We start from the raw sequence: 23,589 nt of genomic DNA, 5'->3' as shown, positions 1-23,589 counted from the left end.
AGTAAGGTTTAATCCCCATTTTACAAGTACGGTAAATTAAGTGACTTGCCCAAGGTCACACAATAGTCAAGTGACAGAGCCGGAATTAGAACCCAGGCTAACTAGCTCTGAGAACAACAAAAATGTTCGGTAACTAAAAAATGAACTGGTAGCTGATGGCAGTGCCCTGCGTAAAGTCTTCGAAGGAAAAAAAAATCTGAAAAGTAGCTATCATAACTGAAGGAAAAAAGAAAAAATCAAATTTGGATTAGGAAAAATTTATTTTTCTAGCAAACTACGGAAAAAAACCCAAAGGGAAGCAGTGAACACTTTCCAAAAACAGTAAAAATAAGCCAATCATCCATCCAGAGATATTGGGCAAAGCTTTCCTCCCACTCTTGTTCTTCTTGGCTACATTGGGCAAAGCCATAAGATTATATCAAACCCCCCTTCCCGCCTGCTCCCACTTGAATGAGATAATCTGCCAATTTTGAGAGAAGTTTCTCAGCTTCTCTCTTTCGGACTTTTCATTTCTTCTTTTCAAGGCCTGGCACACATTCCAAGTGGAATTTGTTCAAGTGTTGGAGTAGAAAAGATTCTTCTGAATGTGCAATAAAAACAACTCTCCAAGAGAGGCAGCTGGGAATAGAAAACAGGCTCTTTCCCCTTTGAGTAGCAATGCCACAACAGGTGACAGATTAAGGTTTGAAGAGTATGTCAGAAAAAGTGGCTTGCTATCTGATTAATACACATTCTCGGGTTCACAACACAAATGGAACTAAAAGAAATAAGTTACATGCTCCTGTAACTCCCACAATAATAAAAAAAGAAAATCTCTTGTTTCCTGTGTCAAGTTGTGCATCATCAGAGAGAAAATAAAATGATTTTAAGCTTTCCAGGCTGTAGAGCAATGTATCAACCAGAGGTGGCAAAGAGCCACAAAAACATACTATGGCCAGGAACCACAGATCAAAAAACAAAAAAAAATTCCTTTAAACCGGAATGGCAAGTAGGCATCCGGGGGGTTTGGAGCGGGTGGCAGAGAGTAGATATTTCCGGGGCTAGGGGTGGTGAGAGAAGAGACAGTGAGCAAGGGGAAGTCCGGGCTGGGGCTGGCCCAGTTCTGGTAGTGTTAAAAACGCCAACCAAGTACACCCCGTTCTCCCACCACGCGAGGACTGTGCTTTTACGAAGTTTTCCACGTTAAGGGACACTCTGTTCCCAATTGGTGCCCATACGAACGAGCGTGTGCTGCATCCAGATATGTGGCACACCAAGCCTACCCAGGTCCGAAGAAGTTCCCCTAATTGCATTCTTGCCAAAATGCCCATGGAGAACGCGTCACGGCAAAACCGAGGCTCTGCAAGTCCTCCTTCTGAGGACTGATTCGGCTTAGCCCACCGGGAACGTGGTCTTGGCCTGAAGGTTGGGCTTTGATTTTTTTTCTTTAAATAATAATAATAATAATGGCATTTATTAAGTGCTTACTATGTGCAAAGCACTGTTCTAAGCACTGGGGAGGTTACAAGGTGATCAGGTTGCCCACAGGGGGCTCAGTCAATCTCCATTTTACAAATGAGGGAACTGAGGCACAGAGAAGTTAAGTGACTTGCCCAAAGTCACACGGCTGACAAGTGGCAGAGCCGGGATTTGAACCCATGACCTCTGACTCCAAAGCCCGGCCTCTTTCCACTGAGCCATGTTAAGTGCTAGGCACTGTTCTATGCCCTGGGGTAGATACAAGCTAATCAGGTTGGACACCATCCATGTCCCACATGGGGCTTGCAGTCTTAATCCCAGTTTTATAGATGAGGTAACTAAGGCCCAGAGAAGTGAAGTGACTTTCCCAAGGTCTCACAGCAGATAAGTGGCAAAGCTGGAATTAGAACTCAGGTCCTACTGACTCACAAGGTGGTGCTCTACCCACTAGGCCAGGCTGCTTCTCTTCACCCATCTCTGTTATTCAACCTTCTGTGGCCTGGCAGAGGACAGGACGAACAGAGGGCCTCTGCTATTGCGGATATAAAAATGGGGAGAATGAAAAAAAAATCGCTCCTTTGGGTTTCCCTAATGCACCTTTCACACAGAGGCCCAAAAGCTAAAAACCATAAAGCATAAGCAAACTAAAAAAGGTACAAGGTGTTTTGGAACTCTAGTCTAAAGGAAGTTTATGAAAGCCAAACACACTACCACTCAAATTTCTTTCACATGAAATGCTGGAAGAGACATAAGAAATTCTATTTCATTTAACTACATCCGTCGTTCAATCCCCTGGGAACAGGGTTGAGACCCACCCCCACACCCTGCATCTGACTGGGGAGAGGGGCCAGATGACGAAGAGTAGTTTGTTTGTTTTTGTCCTGCTCCCACGAACTGATACACAAATATGTGCTCTAAAGAAATAGGAGAGAAAGAACCAGGGAAAGGAGGGGGAGACCAGAAGAGAGGGGTCAAAATTGCTCTTGGGAATGAGAAGGACAAAAGGAAATAATTAAAAAATTCATCTGAGGACTGATCAAAATAAAAGCCTGAATTCATAAGAGTCAGATGGCCTAGGTTCTCATGCCAGCTATGCCACTTCCTCGTTGCGTGACCTTGGGCAAGTCATTTAACTTCTCTGTTTCCTGAGAAGCAGAAGCAGCATGGCCTAGTGGAAAGAGCACAGGCTGGGAGTCACTCCTGGTTCAAACTAAGTCACAGCAAGAAAAGGAGGAAGGTGGCTGAAGCATAACTGTTTATTTAAAATCTTCTTTGCCCAGATTTTACATGAATTTTTTAAAAAAGTCATTACCCCCTGAACTTTACATCTTGTACTTCTGCTGGGGACAGTACTGCATGTGGCTTCTCAATAAGCGAGAGGTTCCCTGGTAATTCTCACCAATTCTCACCAACCCCTGGCTAGAAGAACCCGATGTTGTCTGCAGCACCCTGATTCAGTCAGCAAAGTGCAGATTTAATAGGAGTAAATGGCACATTGATAGCAATTAATTATAGCTATGGGTTTGAATCCTGATAACTCCTAGCCTACCCCATTTGAATTCATCTTTTGCCTGGGGAGAGATAGGGGGACAAGCAAGGAGCAGCAAACCTGTTCAGGTGGATATCTATTAATCAATGGTATTTACAGAGTGCAGAGCACTGTACTAAGCACTTAGGACAGTACAATATGACAGAGTTGGCAGACACATTCCCTGTATATAACGATCTTACAGATTAGAGGGGGAGACAGATATTAATATGAAAAAAAATTAAAACACAACTGCATAGGCCAAGTGCCTTGCAACCAACTCTCATTCATCCAGCAGAATGGGAGATCACGGAATGCATGGACCATCTTTCTAAAATGCCAACCAGAGCACAAAATCCTTGCTTCTGTTGTATTCTTCCAAGCACTGTGCTTAGCACTCAGAAGGCTCTCAACAGATAACACTGATTGATTAAACCCCTTCCCCTCCCCATTAGAGTGAGAACAGCCCCTCTTAGAGTGACAGCACCTTGGAGGCAGGGAACAGGTCACTTAATTTGTACTTCGCAAGCACCTAATTGACTGTTTTGCATGAAGTAGGCACTCAGTAAATACTACTACTGCTATTACCACCTTCACTACCCACCCTCAAAAGGAACAGGGCCCATATCTTATTCCCACCTCTTTATTCCCTCCCAGTATTTAGTACAGTGCTCTGCACATAGTAATAATAATTATGGTATTTGTTAAGCATTAACTTTGTGCCAAGCGTTGTTCTAAGCACTGATACAAGGTTATCGGTTTGGACAGTACCTGTCCAACACATGGGGCTCGCTCTCTAGGTAGGAGGGAGTAGGATTTAATCCCCATTTTACAGATGAGGAAACTGAGACACAGAGGATTAAGTGACTTGCCCAAGGTCAATACAGCTGATAAGTGGCGGAGCCAGAATTAGATTCAGGTGGTTTTGACTCCAAGTCCCATGCTCTATCCACTAGGTCATGTTGCTTAATAATAATAATGATGGCATTTATTAAGCACTTACTATGTGCAAAGCACTGTTCTAAGCACTGGGGAGGTTACAAGGTGCTCAGGTTGTCCCACGGGGGGCTCATAGTCTTAATCCCCATTTTACAGATGTGGTAACTGAGGCAAAGAGAAGTTAAGTGACTTGCCCAAAGTCACACAGCTGACAACTGGCGGAGCCAGAATTTGAACCCATGACCTCTGACTCCAAAGCCCAGGCTCTTTCCACTGAGCCATGCTGCTTCTCTATGCTCATGCAGAGCATTCTCCTGCTCATGCACAGCACTGTACTTAAGCACTTTATCATCTTTTACCCCTAATGAACTCTCCCAAGCACTTAGTGCAGTGCTCTGCACACATTAGGCATTCAATAAATACTACTGATTGATTCAAGGCTTTTATCAGCTGATGCCCTGAGTACTTAGCTTCTCTGCTCTCCCATTCCACCCCAGCTCACACTCACCCATGTAAACCTTCTGTCAGTCTTTTACTCTTGGGCCTGCCTACTCCAGACTATTTCACTTCCTACCTGAAGCACTCTTTCCCACCCATTTTGCCAAATATCCCTCCCTTCCAAGTCCTTTTAAAACACCACCACCTCCAGGAGACCTTCCCCGATTCATCTTCCCACCCTTCTAGTCAGCCACCGCCTCGGTCACCTTAACAATTCTATAAGCTTCTCTGATTATTCATATCTACCCACAAGCTTTCCATCCAGCATATAGTCATCGATTTCCACCTGCTTATTTTCCCCACCAGAGAACCAGCTCTGTCACTTGCCTGCTGTGTGACTTTGGGCCAACCACTTCACTTCTCTGTGCCTCAATCTGTTTTTACCTGCAAAGTGGGGGTCAAATACCTGATCTCCCTCCCCCAAGACTATGATTTCCAGTCTGACTTAATTATCTTGTATCTATCCCTAGCATTTGTACAATGTCAGCACACAGTAAGCGCTTAAAAACAGCAATTATTACTAGTACAAATGATAACAGCAATAAATTGTACACTGCTCAGAGGCAGGGCACATACTTCATACTATTTTTGTTTGCTCTCCAAGGGTTCACTTCAGGGTTCGCCACACAGTAAGCAGCATAAACCAGGCACCTTTGTGCTTAGGAACAGACAAAAGTAGCAGAAGATGCCATCCCGGGCTTCAAGGAGTTTATACTCTAACGGAGGAGAAAGAAGAATTCCAAAATCACCACTGTGAGACAAGAGAGAAATACTATGTACAAGTGAATGACCAACACATGAATAGACCAACTCACAAGTGCCAAGGTAACCCAGAGGGATGGCAAAAACAGAAAGCTTGGTTGGGCGTGAGGGGCAGGTGAATTGGGAGGCGAGGGGTTCAAATACTGTTGTTTCTGATGATACCTGAAATCCAGTCACAATCCCCACAAAATTCAGTTCCAACCTCCTCCCTTGGCCCCTCTTCTAGTAATTTCTCCCGCTTTCTCCAGGCTCCTGCCCACCTTCTAGAGAGGGGGTTAGTAAGAAGTAAAGTGACATAAAGGCAGAAAGCAGGGGCACTGAACCAGGAGCCGTGGGGAAAACTCCAAAGCACATTACTGACCCACGAGGAATTTACAATCTAACAGAGGAGTGAACAAGCACAAATACGTAAACATCTACCATATGAGACAAACATAAAAGTACACCATAAATACCTACCAACACAGAGCCATCCCTAAGACCAACTGGGTACAAAGAGCTAAAAAGCAATGAGTTGGGGATTTCCTTACACTGATATTACTTCCACCAATCAGTATTCCCTTTATGGCCTCCATCCAAACTTCAAGGGTGTCAACTTTCAGAGCTCGGGACAAGGCCCTTTTCTTTCCAATCAAGCTTTCTCCCCCCTTCCCCCACCTCCGCCTTCTCTGAAACCCGACTCATTTAAAAGTGAAATTTATCGAAACTCAATGCCATGTGCTCTCCAAGTACTCGTAACTGGAACCCTTTCAGAAGCCCAAACAAACAGAAAATGGTTCAAAACTGACCCAATCTCTTTACCATGTATCTGTCTTCCCCCACTTAGACTGGGAGCCCTTTCAATCAATAGTATTTATTGAGTATTTACTCTGTACTAAATCCATGTGACAGTACAACAGAGTTGGCACTCATGATCCAAAGTTTATTACACAGTGGGACCTTCGTGGGACGGGGGCCCTGTCTGAACTGTTTTATTTCCCATTTACCCCAGCATTTAAAAGCATTTGAAAAGCAGCTGTGGCTTAGTGGAAAGATCATGGGCTTTGGAGTCAGAGGTCATGGGTTCGAATCCCAGCTCTGCCACTTGTCAGCTGTGTGACTTTGGGCAAGTCACTTAACTTCTCTGGGCCTCAGTTCCCTCATCTGTAAAATGGGGACTAAGACTGTGAGCCCCATGTGGGCAAACCTGATAACCCTGTATCTTCCCCAGCGCTTATAAAAGTGCTTTGCACATAGTAAGCGCTTAACAAATACCATCATCATCATCATCATTTAACACCAGCCATTCATTCTCAGTCTCTTTTGCGGGCTCCTCCTCCCCCTCCCATCCCCTTACTGTAGGGGTTCCTCAAGGGTCAGTTCTTGGTCCCCTTCTATTCTCGATCTACACTCACTCCCTTGGTGAACTCATTCGCTCCCATGGCTTCAACTATCATCTCTACGCTGATGACACCCAAATCTACATCTCTGCCCCTGCTCTCTCTCCCTCCCTCCCTTCAGGCTCATGTCTCCTCCTGCCTTCAGGACACCTTCATCTGGATGTCTGCCCGCCATCTAAAACTCAACATGTCCAAGACTGAACTCCTTGTCTTCCTTCCCAAACCCTGCCCTCTCCCTGACTTTCCCATCACTGTAGACGGCACTACCAACCTTCCCGTCTCACAAGCCCGCAACCTTGGTGTCGTCCTCGACTCCGCTCTCTCGTTCACCCCTCACATCCAATCCGTCACCAAAACCTGCCGGTCTCACCTCCGCAACATCGCCAAGATCCACCCTTTCCTCTCCATCCAAACCGCTATGCTGCTCGTTCAAGCTCTCATCCTATCCCGTCTGGACTACTGCATCAGCCCCCTCCCTGATCTCCCATCCTCGTGTCTCTCCCCACTTCAATCCATACTTCACGCCGCTGCCTGGATCGTCTTTGTCCAGAAACGCTCTGGGCATGTTACTCCCCTCCTCAAAAATCTCCAGTGGCTACCAATCAACCTACACATCAGACAAAAACCCCTCACCCTGGGCTTCAAGGCTGTCCATCACCTCGCCCCCTCCTACCTCACCACCCTTCTCTCCTTCTACAGCCCAGCCCGCACCCTCCACTCCTCTGCCGCTAATCTCCTCACCGTGCCTCGTTCTCGCCCATCCTGCTGTCGACCCCCAGCCCATGTCATCCCCCGGGCCTGGAATGCCCTCCCTCTGCACATCCGCCAAGCTAGCTCTCTTCCTCCCTTCAAGGCCCTAATGAGAGCTCACCTCCTCCATGAGGCCTTCCCAGACTGAGTCCCCTCCTTCCTCTCCCCCTGCTCCTCCTCCCCCTCCCCCCAACCTTACCTCCTTCCTCTCCCCAAAGCACCTATAAATATGTATATATGTTTGTACGTATTTATTACTCATTTATTAATTTTATTTGCACATATTTATTCTACTTATTTTATTTTGTTAATATGTTTTGTTTTGTTCTCTGTCTCCCCCTTCTAGACTGTGAGACCAGTGTTGGGTAGGGACCGTCTCTATATGTTGCCAACCTGTACTTCCTAAGTGCTTAGTACAGTGCTCGGCACACAGTAAGTGCTCAATAAATACAACTGAATGAACACAGTGCTTCGCACACAGTGCAAGCTAAAAAAATCCCATATCTAACCTGCTCAAAACAGAAGGTTTTGAGGTTATTTACTATTCATTCATTCAATCGTATTTATTGAGCGCTAACTGTGGGCAGAACACTGTACTAAGCACTTGGGAAGTACAAGTTGGCAACATATAGAGACGGTCCCTACCCAACAACGGGCTCACAGTCTAGTAGATGTAATTCCTCCAAACCACAAAACGTTCCAATCCCCACAAAGGAAAGGAATTACATCAATCAATCAATCAATCGTATTTATTGAGCGCTTACTATGTGCAGAGCACTGTACTAAGTGCTTGGGAAGTACAAATTGGCAACACATAGAGACAGTCCCTACCCAACAGTGGGCTCACGGTCTAAAAGGGGGAGACAGAGAACAGAACCAAACATACCAACAAAATAAAATAAATAGGATAGAAATGTACAAGTAAAATAAATAAATAAATAAATAAATAAATAGAGAATAAATATGTACAACCATATATACATATATACAGGTGCTGTGGGGAAGGGAAGGAGGTAAGATGGGGGGATGGAGAGGGGGACGAGGGGGAGAGGAGGGAAGGGGCTCAGTCTGGGAAGGCCTCCTGGAGGAGGTGAGCTCTCAGCAGGGCCTTGAAGGGAGGAAGAGAGCTAGCTTGGCGGAGGGGCAGAGGGAGGGCATTCCAGGCCCGGGGGATGACGTGGGCCGGGGGTCGATGGCGGGACAGGCGAGAACGAGGTACAGTGAGGAGATTAGCGGTGGAGGAGCGGAGGTTGCGGGCTGGGCAGTAGAAGGAGAGAAGGGAGGTGAGGTAGGAGGGGGCGAGGTGATGGAGAGCCTTGAAGCCCAGGGTGAGGAGTTTCTGCCTGATGCGCAGATTGATTGGTAGCCACTGGAGATTTTTGAGGAGGGGAGTAATATGCCCAGCGCGTTTCTGGACAAAGATAATCCGGGCAGCAGCATGAAGTATGGATTGAAGTGGAGAGAGACACGAGGATGGGAGATCAGAGAGAAGGCTGGTGCAGTAGTCCAGACGGGATAGGATGAGAGCTTGAATGAGCAGGGTAGCAGTTTGGATGGAGAGGAAAGGGCGGATCTTGGCAATGTTGCGGAGCTGAGACCGGCAGGTTTTGGTGACGGCTTGGATGTGAGGGGTGAATGAGAGAGCGGAGTCGAGGATGACACCAAGGTTGCGGGCTTGTGAGACGGGAAGGATGGTAGTGCCGTCAACAGAGATGGGAAAGTCAGGGAGAGGACAAGGTTTGGGAGGGAAGACAAGGAGCTCAGTCTTCGACATGTTGAGCTTTAGGTGGCGGGCGGACATCCAGATGGAGATGTCCTGAAGGCAGGAGGAGATGCGAGCCTGGAGGGAGGGGGAGAGAGCAGGGGCAGAGATGTAGATCTGGGTGTCATCAGCGTAGAGATGATAGTTGAAGCCGTGGGAGCGAATGAGGTCACCAAGGGAGTGAGTGTAGATTGAGAACAGAAGGGGACCAAGCACTGAACCTTGGGGAACCCCCACAGTAAGGGGATGGGAGGGGGAGGAGGAGCCTGCAAAAGAGACTGAGAAAGAACGACCGGAGAGATAAGAGGAGAACCAGGAGAGGACGGAGTCTGTGAAGCCAAGGTCAGATAGCGTGTTGAGGAGAAGGGGGTGGTCCACAGTGTGGGCTGAGCTCCACTCTAGCCCAGCAGACACAGTCTTGGAGGCTCATGGGAGTGAGAGAGGGGTTTGGTGTCTAGGGCTTTTGACCTAGGACCTATCCCTCACCCAAATAGTCCCCCTAGCAGAATCAATCGTATTTATTGAGCACTTACTGTGTGCAGAGCACTGAATTAAGTCCTTGGGAGAGTAAAACATAACAGAGTTGGTATACATGTTCCCTGCCCACAACTTGCTTATCGTCTAGAAGGGGAGACAGACATTTATAAAGAAATGACAAATCTGATGGTTTACCACAATCGAAAGTGCAAAAACACTTAGAACAGACTTGACACAGAGTAAGCGCTAAACAAATACAAATAAAAATAATGAAGAAAAGTGCAAACTTCAGGTGACTCTCTGGAGCCGTTTTCTTTAAAATTCCCTTCTAACATGAGTCATTTGAAGTCGACATACTCTCTCCCTTTCCATCAGCTTCCAATCATGAGGAGTTGGTTTGTTTATATGCTGCTACTTGGCTGAATTAATAACATTCCCCTACAAGCCCCATCAAAGGTTTCTGATGTTAACCTACACTAAGGACATGCTTTCAACCCACACCCAAAGGTTTCCTGTCCTCCATCCCAAGTAGGACTTCTTGGTATTTATCTTGGATCAGAGACAGTATGAAACTGCTTTCAGAATAAGCCTCAGCTATCTAACAAAGACATGGAGAAGACCAGAGAGCTAGTGTTAGCAGCCTAAACTTGGGTCACCTCTGGACTATATAAAAAAGCAAACACTGCTGCCTCGGTTCCTTAGAAGTTTTTCACAGAAACCTAATCTCTCAATAAAGACACATCCTGAAATCAGGAACTGTTTCTCCACACCCCAGAACTTCAATGAAGCAGGAAGTTTTGCATTTATCCCAGACCTAATAATAACAATAATAACTGTGGTATTTTCATCCTCTAGACTGTAAACTTGTTGTGGGCAGAGAATGTTTCGATCAATTCTGTTACACTGTACTCTCCCAAGTGCTTAGTATGGTGCTCTGCACACAGTAAATGTTCAATAAATACGACTGAATGAATGAATGAATGAATGATTGACTGATTGTTAAACACTATGTAGCAGGAACCATACTTTGTGTTGGAACAGATATATTATAATCAGATCAGACACAGTCCCTATCCCACAATGGGCTCTCAATCTAAATGGTAGAAAAAACAGGTACTTAATCCACATTTTACAGATGAGGAAACTGAGGTCCAAAGAAATTAAGTGACTTGTCCAGGGTCACGGAGCAGGTAAGTGGCAGAGTCCCAATTACAGTCCAGCTCACCTGACTTCCACATTCTTTCCACTAGGTAACCAAATCTGGAATTAACTTTGTATTAAATATTTTGAATATCACCATAACGGATTCCAAAGAGTGCTGTCAAGAAGGTGTTCTTTCAACACAGTTTTAAGAAAATTATTTCTTCTAACACAAGTTTGCCTCAAAAGCCAAGCCATGGAGATTGTGCTCGCAATCTGTATCCCCTCCTGTACTGTCCTGCCGTTTTCTCATATTGCTGTTACTTGACTGATAATCTCCCCTTGGTAACAGGGGGGGAGAAATGCTGCTGAGAACTGTGGTTTGTATCCATTCAAGGGATTACAACCCATCCCTACTAGAGTACTTGCCCCCAACCCAGCTGGCAATGGGCTCATCAGGGGAGTTCTACTGGCAGAAGTAGGTCTGCCCACCCTTCCTCCACTCCCAGAATTCCTGGCACAAACTAATAATAATAATTGCGGTATTTGTTAATTGCTTACTAAGTGCTGATGGAGATACAGGATAATCAGGTCAGGCACAGTTCCTGTCCCATTTGGGGCTCACAGTCTGAGGGGGAGGGAGAGAAAACAAATATTCATTCAATAGTATTTATTGAGCACTTACTGTGTGCAGAACACTGTACTAAGTGCTTAATATTGAATCCCTTGTTAATGATAATAATAATGGTATTTGTTACATGCTTACTATGTGCCAAGCACAGTTCTAAGCACTGGGGTAGAAACAAGGTAATCAGGTTATCCCACATGGGACTCACAGTCTTATTCCCCATTTTACAGATGAGGTAACTGAGGCACAGAGAAGTTAAGTGACTTGCCCAAAGTAACACAGCTGACAAGTGGTGGAGCCTGGATTAGAACCCATGACCTCTGATTCTCAAGCCCATGCTCTTTCCCCTAAGCCAGGCAACCTACGTACACAAGCCCTTCTGAAGATAAATCCTGAGTGGAGAAGATTCAGCTGCAAACCAATGAGAGGAATACGGCACCTTGGGGGGAAGTGTTTTCTCAAAGAGATTTTATGGGGTCTGGTTTAATTTTAAGACATTCATTCCCAGTCATCAACTCATCTCCTCAGAGGATGGGCATGGACTGAAAGAGGAAAAAAAATCAAACAACTCAGTTTTGCTCACAGTCAATGACTAAAGTGAAATTTGGGAATTATCTAGGCTGATTTTATATGCCACCATCCTATGCCTGCTCCTCAGGACCATGGGCAAATGAGCCTGACTGTTCTAAAGATCCACCACCAACAGGTCCACATTCTGTTTGTGTACATGGCTTCACTCATCCTATCCCGACTAGATTACTGCTTCAGCATCCTTTCTGATCTCCCAACCTCCTGTCTATCCCCACTTCAGCCTTCAGTCTATACTTCACTCCGCTGCCCGGGTTATGTTTCTACAGAAATGTTCAGGGCATGTCACCCCCCTCCTCAAAAATCTCCGGCGGTTGCCTATCAACTTCTGTATCAAACAAAAGCTCCTCACTATTGGCTTCAAAGCTCTCCATCACCTCGCCCCTTCTTACCTCACCTCCCTTCTCTCCTTCTCCATCCCAGCCCACATACTCCGCTCCTCTTCTGCTAACCTTCTCATTGTGCCTCATTCTCATCGACCCCGGGACCACATCCTACCTCTGGCCTGGAATGCCCTCCCTCCTCAAATCCGCCAAACAATCACACTTCCCCCTTTCAAAGCCCTAATGAAGGCTCACCTCCTCCAGGAGGCCTTCCCAAACTAAGCCCCTCTTTTCCTCTGCTCCCCATCCCTTCCCCTCCCCATTGCTCCAACTTGATCCCTCTGCTCTACCCCCTGCCCCCCACAGCACTTGTGAATATATGTAATCTATAATTTTACTTATTTATATTAATGATGTGTACATATCTATAATTCTACTTATTTATATTGATGCTATTGATGCCCGTTTACTTGTTTTGATGCCTATCTCCCCCCTTCTAGACTGTGAGCCCATTGCGGGCAGGGATTGTCTCTCTGCTGCTGAACTGTACTTTCCAAACACTTAGTACAGTGCTCTGCACACAGTAAGTGCTCAATAAATATGATTGAATGAATGAACGGCTTGGCTAGTGGTGGAAAGTGTGTTAACTTAACCATGTTTGTATATATGAATCTGGGTTCTGCCCAAGACTAATTTCAAACCTGTGATTAAATAGTCACTTGGGAATTCTGACAAGCATTAACGCCACGACAATCTGCCAAAAGTATGATAATCTTGATATGAAGCAAGGGGAACTTGCCATGAAAACCCCAGCTCCTGTAGACTTCATGAGCAGCCCACTCAACTCAAAGGTAGCCCTCAATCACCAGGAGGAAGGACCCACTTTGAGATTTTGTGCCAACCAGCTCCAATACTGGCCAGGGGCCAGCAGCTACTTTTTCAGGGAACAATTTCCATGGTTGGTGGGATAAAGCTGAATCTTTTTCCATAAAGGGTTTCAGTAGAGAGAAAAAGGCATCGCCCTATATCAACAGACTATTTATTGAGTGCCCACAGGGAGTTCAGCATAATGGAGGTTTATAAAGTTTAAATTAGGCATGGTTTCTGTCCTCAAGGAGCTTCCAATAGCTGCCACAATAAGGTATAGTACTAACAACAATTCTGTTGTATACAGATATTTGCAGCATACTTGAAAATAACTAGAAAACATTACTTGATTCCACGCAAAACAAAATCAGGAGCACATTCATCCAGTTCTAGAACAGGAAAATTGACTCTCTACTAGTACATCTTGGTGGAATGAGTGACTGAATACAACCATCTACTGACCTAAATAAAAAGAGGAATTTAAATTCCATTGCTTAACACAAGACTTAGGTATTCAGGGTGAATGAGAAACCTGATTTTGAAACAGCCCGCATGTGTTCAACTGAAAAATGGGAACAGAGTACAAACTCAATCTTGGAAGAAACGGAGCACCTAAGAATTTCAGCAAAAAAGTCCACGTAAAATAAGCAAAAGAAAACCCGAATCACATGTATATCAAAGGACAAAGTCGGAATCCACAAAAAATAGTCCTTCATGTTAAGGGGGAAAATTACTTCAACAGAAGCACTGCTATAGTACCGTAGGCTGTAAGCACCCATGTGGGACAGGGACTTTGTCTGACCCAATTATGGTGTGTCTACCCCAGCATATAGTACAGTGCATGGCACATAGCAAGCGCTTAACAAATACCACCACCTATCAGCATGTGTTGCTGCTCTGGGGGCAATTCAAATCCATTACTTTGAGGTCATCATCATCATCATCAACATCAATCGTATTTATTGAGCGCTTACTATGTGCAGAGCACTGTACTAAGCGCTTGGGAAGTACAAATTGGCAACATAGAGAGACAGTCCCTACCCAACAGTGGGCTCACAGTCTAAAAGGGGGAGATAAATAAAATAAAATAAACAAAATAAACAAACAAAATAAATAAAATAAACAAAATAAAATAAATAGAATAGATATGTACAGGTAAAATAAATAAATAGAGTAATAAATATGTTCAAACATACACACATATATACAGGTGCTGTGGGGAAGGGAAGGAGGTAAGATGAGGGGATGAACACTAATATATTCATTCATTCATTCAATTGTATTTATTGAGCGCTTACTGTGTGCAGAGCACTGGACTAAGCGCTCGGGAAGGACAAGTTCGTGGGTTCTAATCCCGGCTCTGCCACCTATCAGCTGCGTGACTTTGGGCAAGTCACTTAACTTCTCTGTACCTCAGTGACCTCATCTGTAGAATGGGGATTAAGACTGTGTGAGCCCCAAGAGGGACAACGTGATTACCTTGTTATCTTACCCCAGCGCTTAGAACAGTGCTTGGCACATAGCAAGCTCTCAACAAATACCATTATTATTATTATTATTAACCATTGGAAGTGGCAGGGCTGAGGCTCATCAGTTGGGGAGATTCCATCATCCCTCCAACATTAGGAAGCAGTGGAGCCTGGTGGAAGTAAGAGGACCTTTTTTTTTTTTTAAATGGTATTTGTTAAGCACTTACTACGTGCCACGCACTGTACTATGTGCTGGGGTAGATCTTTCAGATACCATCAACCAAGACAGAAATGTAAAAGTCATCCTGACAACTGGACAGTAAACAAATGCCTAAAAAGTATTTCTTTCGGGAAACATAAGAATAACTCATTTTTTGAATAGTGCTTTTATGTTTCCACAGCCCTTTCATATCCATCATCTCATTTTATCCTCACACATCCCTGTGATGTGTAGGGAGAGGCCTCCAACTCACAATAAGGAGGTATGACACTAGTACTTTTGCTCACAAGTCATTCTGGGAGCCTGGGAACACGCTGAGCTCACTCCCACCATGATAGCCAGTTGGTGAACCATTAGAGCTATCTAAAAATGTCTCATATGGATGGAAATTTCATTTCTATAGTCATCCAATCCACTGATGCGATGTTATTTGCTTCTAAACAAATCTATCTTGCGAAACACAACTTCCAATTGCTTCACAGTCACACCTGAACAACTGCTTCCTAATTTCTCTCAATTATCCAGGCCTCTCAACTGGCCCTCACTCTGAAAATGATGCCCAAACCAGCTAGTTGAGGTGGCCCAAAATACGTACCAAATATCACTCTGACATTTCACTTGAAGAAAAAAAATGAGCTACCTCTTACCCAAATGGGAGTAAGACCTCTAATGGACATAAACCCACTCTGCTTCCTGATATTGTTCCATTTTAATTATTAAGAATGTTTACTGTGCTCCATTAATACAAGGAAGTTGCTTGTTTTCAGAAATACCTGCATGTATAGTGCACAGGCATCTCTGACTAATCAGAATCCTACTGCTGAGGGCTGGGGAGAGTCAGTCCTGAGAAGCTTTGAGGAGAATTGACAAGGGAGTGGTATAACAATGGAAAACTGAGAGAAAAGCCTCAGAATCTCTCAATAGCTGGGCCAGCAAGTCAGGTTCAACTCAGCTGTCTTCTACCAGACTTCCTGTCCCTTCTTCCATTGGTTAGGCTTCATCGGGAAAGCAGCGTGGTTCAGTGGAAAGAGCATGCGCTTCGGAGTCAGAGGTCAGGGGTTCAAATCCCAGCTCTGCCAAATGTCAGCTGTGTGACTTTGGGCAAGTCACTTAACTTCTCTGGGCCTCAGTTACCTCATCTGTAAAATGGGGATTAAGACTGTGAGCCCCCTGTGGGACAACCTGATCACCTTGTAACCTCCCCAGAGCTTAGAACAGTGCTTTGCACATAGTAAGCGCTTAATAAATGCATTATTATTATCGGCTCTAAAGCATTCCACCAGCTTGCCCTTCCTATCTCACCTCGCTGCTTTCCTATTTCACAATCCAGCCCGCAAAACTTCACTCCTCTAATGCCAGCCTACTCACTGTACCTCAATCTCATCTATCTACCCACCGACTTCTCGCCCATGTCCTGCCTCTGGCCAGGAAGGCCTTCCCTTTTCATATCCGATAGACAATCTCCCCACCTTCAGAGCACTATTGAAAGTACATCTCTCCAGGGGGACTTCCCTAAGCCCTCATTTCCTCTGCTCCCACTCCTTTCTCTGTTGCCCTGATTTGCTCCCTTTATCCACCACCCTCCACAACCGCACAGCACTTACATACACATCTGTAATGTATTTATTTATATTAATGTCTGTCTCCACCTCTAGACCATAAGCTCATTGTGGGCAGGGAATGTGTCTACCAACTCTGTTATGCTGTACTCTCCCAAGCTCATAGGACAGTGCTCTATCAGCACACAGTAAGTGCTCAATAAATATGACTGACTGCCTCTCAAATCCCTTAGGCCTCTGGCCAAGATTTCCACCACTATTACTGGTTCCCTCCCACCCCATGCTGCTGGTTGACTTCTCCAGTCATCTCTGCCATGATGCTTCCCCAATTTCCAAACCCTCCTGCCATCACCTGTGCTGCAGTGTTTCTCTACCTCCCTTACACATCTCCCCTTAATTTGTCAGGAATTCACTGGCAGAGCTCTGAAAACTGTTTGTATATCAATTTACTTCAGATGTTTATCTCATAACCTCACTAAAACAAGCATTTGATTTTTTTGCTTTGAAGTTAATCATGGGTCCAAGACCCCACATTTCTTAAGACTGTTGTAATAACATGTACTGAAGCTCAAAGCCCAGAGGGAATTTGGACGGTTCAGACAGAAGTATTCAGGTTGCGAGTGTCTCATAGGACACATCTCCACGGCAAAAATGCAAGCCAAAAAATGGGGTAATAATCTGGATAATATTGGCAACTTAAGTAAAAGCACAATGGGATCCAGATAAATGTCTCAATGCTCTCAGCTTTTCTTTCGGACACCTGGCTTGAGGGCGAAATGTTTACTATTACACACAATTTAAGTCAAACCAGCTTTTTAATAGTACAAAAAAGATGTTAAAGTTTCAGGATCCAAAACAGATATAAGAAGCTGCCAGGCAACCGACATTCTGGCTTTTTAATCAGTTACCCAAATGTACCCAAGCTTTCAGTCCAAAGAAGACAATGGGGACAATGAGGGGTGGGAGGAGAGGAGGGAAGGAGGTTGGAGGAAGGGACTTTTTAAATCTGATTTGCCTAATCAGACAACATATAGTGCAACCAAAGTAAAAGAATCTATTCAAAATTTCAAAGCATGGATTTCTTTTCAGCAAAAATTAACTCAATTTTTACAATGCATTAAATCAGAAGTTTTTAGGCATACTAAATGAATGAGGCACCACATCACTGATAAAGTTTCCCATCTATATATATGTATAGACCAGTAACTAGTCATAAATGACTTCCAGCTAGGACACTTCCCAGAAGTTGAAGAGTGGCAGAAAAAGTTCAGGTGTGAGATAACCTGGGTTCATTAACTCGAAGGACATGCCTGCACCAGGAGTGATTAGAGCTGTTCTTAACTGTGCAAATAGAAAAAGGAAGTGCTTTATTTTTTGCCTTCAAACTTGTCTACACAGGAAAATGTACAGTCACTTATACGTTGCCCTGAAAGTACACTTCATATCTTGGTCCAGGGTACTGAGTGCCCCTGAGATCCTTACCCAGCCACTGGTTCTCAGTAATTGAGAACTGCGTGCTTGACTGGGTTTTTGTGAGGGACAAAAATGATAGTTCTTAGCAATGTTAAATAAACTAACATCTCCTGATCCGTTCTATTCAGAAGAAACTTGAACCTTTCATTAGCAAATATTCCTCAGGTGTCTCAAAATGATATGCTGTAAGAGGGAATTTGAATAAGTGAAAATACCATCGCTCCTAAGAGGAATGGATAATTTGTGTCGGCTCCAAAGCCATTTCTTCCCTCTTTTTCAATTTCGGGGGTGGTGGCTTGGTCTATCCATTGGGTGCCCCCAAAATGTATCTACAATGCCAGCACTCACCAGTTGAGTGTCACTTTCTCTTTATAATAATAATAATAATGGTATTTGTTAAGCGCTTACTATGTGCCAAGCACTGTATCTAAATGTACAGTGGGTCCAACTAGCAACATACAGAGAGATTTGGAGTGGATAAATTGCTCTAAAACCCTTGAAGAAAGGCCCCATAGATAAGTTTTGAAATGTGCTCATTACTCTCCTCAAAACACCTTGTGTAAGCAATTTTTGTTACACTTGGGGAGATTCATTCATTCAATCGTATTTATTGAGCGCTTACTGTGTGCAGAGCACTGTACTGATGAGATCTTTACAAAGTTTCCCGTCAACAGACACTGTTTCCTCGGAGGATTAATATCACCCGATCAAGCTTTGGCCCCAACGCGATTCTCCAAACCTCTCTTCCATCCTTCCACCCTAAACTGTCTCAAGACACAAGCGCCTTCCCCCTTATCATATAATATATAATATATAAGATATATATATATATCTTTTAGACTGTGAGCCCACTGCTGGGTAGGGACTGTCTCTATATGTTGCCAATTTGTACTTCCCAAGTGCTTAGTACAGTGCTCTGCACATAGTAAGCGCTCAATAAATACGATTGATGATGATGATAAGTGACAGGCCACTTGGAATAAACATCAGGTCCCCAGAAGAATCTTAAGCAGCATGACGTAGTGGATACAGCATGGGCTTGGGATTCAGAAGGCTGTGAGTGCTAATCCCAGCTCTGCCACGTCATCTGCTGTGTGACCTTGGGCAAGTCACTTGACTTCTCTGGGCCTCAGTTTCCTCCTCTGTCAAATAGGGATTGAGACTGTGAGCCCCATGTGGGACGGGGACTGTGACCAACTCGATTTGCTTGTAACCACCCCAGCGCTTACTAAACTCTTAACAAATACCAGTCTTATTATCATTATTACTATATTATTATTATATTAAGATGCAAAGTCCTCCTCCTCCCTCCCCAGTTCTGTGCTCTTTCACCTGGCAGCACAGTAGAACGCTCTGCACGCAGAGGGCGCTCAATAAATACAGACAGATTGGGAGGCTAAGACATCCATCTGTGTGACCTGGGGCAAGCCACTTCACTTCTCTGAATCTTAGTTCCCTCATCTGTAACATGGGGATTAAGAGGGGGAGCCTCACGTGGGCCAATCTGATTACCTGTACCTACTCCAGTGCTCAGAAAAGAGCTTGGCAAATAGTAAGCGCTTAACAAATGCCATCATTATATTATCCGTCACCCACACCAATGCCCTCCCCATAACCTCCCAGGAGGTATAATTATATATATATATATATATAGGGGGGCCAACCTGATTACCTGTAAATACCTCAGTGCTTGGCATATAGTAAGAGCTTAGCAAATACTGTCATTATTATTATGATTATCCATCACCCACACCAATGCACTCCCCATCACCTCCAGGGGGGATGGGGATGTGTATGTGTATATATATACCATATATATAGTGGATCAACCTGATTACCTGCATTTACTCCAGTGCTTAGCACATAGTAAGCACTTAACAAATACCATAATTACTATGATTATGAATTATCCATCACCCACACCAACACTCTCCCCACCACCGGGGTGTGGGGGGGGGGGGTGTATGTGTGTGTGTGGGGGGGGTGTATAAAAGTGGATCGCCCTGATTACCTGTATCTACCCCGGGGCTTAGCACATAGTAAGCGCTTAGCAAACACCATCATTATTGTTATGATTATCCATCACCCACACCAATGCCCTCCCCATCACCTCCGAGGGTGGGGGTGTGTGTGTATATATATATATAAATATAAAATTGGGCCAACCTGATTACCTGCATCTTCCCCAGTGCTTACCACATAGCAAGCGTTTAACAAATACCATAATTGTTATTATTATTAATTATCCATCACCCACACCAACACTCTCCCCATCACCTCCGGGGGGGGGTGGGGGGGTATATATACATATACGTATAAAAGTGGGTCAACTTGATTACCTGTATCTACCCCAGTGCTTAGCACATAGTAAGCGCTTAGCAAACACCATCATTATTATTATTATTATGATTATCTATCACCCACACCAATGCCATCTCCATCACCTCCAGGGGGGGGCGGGGGTGCATATATATATATACATATATATATATATAAAAGTGGGTCAACTTGATTACCTGTATCTACCCCAGTGCTTACCACATAGTAAGCGCTCAGCAAACACCATCATTATTATTATGATGATTATCCATCACCCACACCAACGCCTTCTCCATCACCTCCAGGGGGGGCGGGGGTTGGGGGTGTATATATACATGATATATATATATATATATACATATATACACACACACACACACACACACATATATATACATACATATATACATATATATATGTATATATATGTACACACATATATATACATATATAGTTGTTCAACTTGATTACCTGTATCTACCCCAGTGCTTAGCACATAGTAAGCGCTCAGCAAACACCATCATTATTATTATGATGATTATCCATCACCCACACCAACGCCTTCTCCATCACCTCCAGGGGGGGCGGGGGTTAGGGGGTATATATATATATATATATATATATGTATATATATATAAAAGTGGGTCAACTTGATTACCTGCATCTACCCCAGTGCTTAACACATAGTAAGCGCTTAGCAAAATCATCATTATTATTATTATGATTATCCACCACCCACACCAACGCCTTCTCCATCACCTCGGGGTGGGGAGGGTTGGGGGTGTATATATATATATATATATATATATATATATATATATATATATATATATATACATATAAAAGTGGATCAGCCTGATTACCCGTATCTACCCCAGTGCTTAGCACATAGTAAGCGCTTAGCAAAACCATCATTATTATTATGATGATTATCCATCACCCACACCAACGCCTTCTCCATCACCTCGGGGTGGGGAGGGTTGGGGGTGTATGTATATATATACATATATATATATATATATATATATATACATACATATAAAAGTAGATCAGCCTGATTACCTGTATTTACCCCAGTGCTTAGCACATAGTAAGCGCTTAGCAAAAGCATCATTATTATTATTATGATTATCCACCACCCACACCAACGCCTTCTCCATCACCTCCAGGGGGGCGGGGGGGGGGGGGTTGTGTATATATATACGTAGTAAGCACTTAACAAATACCATAATTACTATTATATATATATACATATATATATATATATAAAGTGGGTCAACTTGATTACCCGTATCTACCCCAGTGCTTAGCACATAGTAAGCGCTCATCAAACCCCGTGATTATTACTATGGTGATTATCCATCACACCCACACCCACGGCCTCCCCATCACCCCCGGGGGAGGGGCGGCTAGAATGATGACGGCGACGGTTAAGCGCTCACTACGTGCCAAGCACCGTTGTAAGACGCCTATAGATAGTTCGATCGCTATAGATAAATAGAAATAAAAGTTCCGATCGGGGGGGGGGGGGGAGTGGATTTGTCGGGGTCCGCGGCGCCGAGAGAGGCACCCACCTCCTGGCGGGCCCCGCCGCGGGCCCGGGACGGACGGATGGACGGACGGACGGACGCTCCCGATCCTCCGGCTGGCGGGGAGGGAACAGGGAGGGAAAAGGGATGGGAAGGGATGGGATGGGATGGGATGGGATGGGATGGGAAGCGGATTCTTCCCGGCCGGGAGGGGATGGGAGGGGACGACCGGCTGAGGAGAAGGAGGAGGAGCCGCCGCCTCACGGAGCGGCCCCGTCGACCAACCCGGAAGCCGGGGGCGGGAGCAAGGGCCGGCGGGCTCTGAGTGACAGCCCGGACGGCCAATGGGCGCTCGGGGGGCGGAGCCAGAAGCCCATCAGGCGCGCGCGGGGAGCCTGCCGGCTCTGAGTGACAGCTGTGCCGGCCAATGAGAGCAAAGGGGGCGGAGCCAGGAGCCCGCCTCCCGCGCGCGGGTGGGGCCGGCCCTGAGTGACAAGCTGCGCCGGCCAATGGGCGCCAAGGGGGCGGAGCCAGGGGACCCTCGCTCGTGAGAGGGTGGGGCCGGACCTGAGTGACAGCTGCGCCGGCCAATGGGCGCCCAGGGGGCGGAGCCGGGAGCCCGTCTCGCGCGCGCGCTGGGGAGCCGGCCGGCCCTGAGCGACAGCTGCGCCGGCCAATGGGCGCCGAGGGGGCGGAGCCAGGGGACCACAGCGCGCACGCCGAGGGGGCAGGGGGAACCCGAGCTGCCCCTCTCTCATTCATTCATTCATCCATTCATTCATCCATTCATTCATTCACTCATTCCATCGTATTTATTGAGCGCTTACTGTGTGCAGAGCACTGTGCTAAGCGCTTGGGAAGTCCAAGTTGGCAACATCTAGAGACGGTCCCTACCCAACATTCATTCGTTCAATCGTATTTATTGAGCGCTTACAGTGTGCACAGCACTGTACTAAGCGCTTGGGAAGTACAAGTCGGCAACACAGAGAGACGGTCCCTACCCAACATTCATTCATTCATTCATTCATTCATTCATTCAATCGTATTTATTGAGCGCTTACTGTGTGCAGAGCACTGGACTAAGCGCTTGGGAAGTACAAGTTGGCAACATAGAGAGACGGTCCCTATCCAATATTCATTCAATCATATTTATTGAGCTCTTACAGTGTGCAGAGCACTGTACTATGCGCTTGGGAAGTACAAGTTGGCAACATATAGAGACGGTCCCTACCCACCATTCATTCTTTCATTCATTCAATCGTATTTATTGAGCGCTTACTGTGTACAGAGCACTGTACTAAGCACTTGGGAAGTCCAAGTTGGCAACATATAGAGTTGGTCCCTACCCAACATTCATTCAATCATATTTATTGAGAGCTTACAGTGTGCAGAGCACTGTACTAAGCGCTTGGGAAGTCCAAGTTGGCAACATATAGAGACAGTCCCTACTCAACATTCATTCATTCATTCATTCAATTGTATTTATTGAGCGCTTAGTGTGTGCAGAGCACTGTACTAAGCGCTTGGGAAGTACAAGTTGGCAACATATGGAGACGGTCCCTACCCAACATTCATTCATTCATTCATTCAATCATATTTATTGAGCGCTTACACTGTGCAAGGCACTGTATTAAGCGCTTGGGAAGTACAAGTTGGCAATATATAGAGACGGTCCCTACCCAACATTCATTCATTCAATCAATCAATCGTATTTATTGAGTGCTTTCTGTGTGCGGAGCACTGTACTAAGCGCTTGGGAATTAGAATCAATCAATCATATTTATTAAGCGCTTACACTGTGCAGAGCACTGTACTAAGCGCTTGGGAAGTACAAGTTGGCAATATATAGAGACGGTCCCTACCCAACATTCATTCATTCATTCAATTGTATTTATTGAGCGCTTTCTGTGTCCAGAGCACT

General features: G+C 45.1%; 1 protein-coding gene across 1 annotated transcript in view; it reads right to left on the bottom strand.

Annotated features, from left to right (window-relative positions):
- The window catches only part of GPD2 (glycerol-3-phosphate dehydrogenase 2), a 117,807-nt gene extending 96,014 nt beyond the window's left edge, over nt 1–21,793 (bottom strand). The window contains exon 1 of the mRNA XM_038751001.1: nt 21,714–21,793. The gene's annotated coding sequence lies outside the window, so the exon portion shown is untranslated. The remainder of the gene's footprint in view (nt 1–21,713) is intronic.
- Nucleotides 21,794–23,589: the final 1,796 nt, after the last annotated feature.

The sequence above is a fragment of the Tachyglossus aculeatus genome, chromosome 9 (assembly GCF_015852505.1).
Source record: "Tachyglossus aculeatus isolate mTacAcu1 chromosome 9, mTacAcu1.pri, whole genome shotgun sequence".
NCBI classification, from domain to species: domain Eukaryota; kingdom Metazoa; phylum Chordata; class Mammalia; order Monotremata; family Tachyglossidae; genus Tachyglossus; species Tachyglossus aculeatus.
This window is presented reverse-complemented; position numbering and strand designations above follow the sequence as displayed.